Source organism: Penaeus monodon, chromosome 34 (assembly GCF_015228065.2).
Source record: "Penaeus monodon isolate SGIC_2016 chromosome 34, NSTDA_Pmon_1, whole genome shotgun sequence".
In the NCBI taxonomy this organism is placed as follows: domain Eukaryota; kingdom Metazoa; phylum Arthropoda; class Malacostraca; order Decapoda; family Penaeidae; genus Penaeus; species Penaeus monodon.
Genome location: NC_051419.1, coordinates 25,128,610 through 25,128,871, shown reverse-complemented (window position 1 = coordinate 25,128,871; position 262 = coordinate 25,128,610). Strand labels below are relative to the sequence as shown.

Genomic DNA, 262 nt, shown 5'->3' with positions numbered 1-262 from the left:
ATCATCATTAGGGTAACGGAATCATCATCATTATCACTAACCTCATTAAAGTAAGTACATAATAGCTAGGATTCAAACCATGTGACTTTTGTTTACATTCCGAAGACGAGGAGGCGCGTGGATGTAATACATTCTTATTTTCTTTCATTTCCCCCGATTTTTTTGTGTCTCCTTTATCCGATTATGGCCTGTTATCTGATTTATTGTTATTGCTTTACCGGTGGTGAGATAAGAATTTTTTTTCTGAGGGGATTTGTATACA

General features: G+C 35.5%; 1 protein-coding gene across 1 annotated transcript in view; it reads left to right on the top strand.

The window, feature by feature from the left end:
- Positions 1–262, top strand: part of LOC119594657 (homeobox protein DLX-6-like) — a gene marked incomplete at its 3' end in the record, with an annotated part of 16,769 nt that overhangs the window by 1,278 nt on the left and 15,229 nt on the right.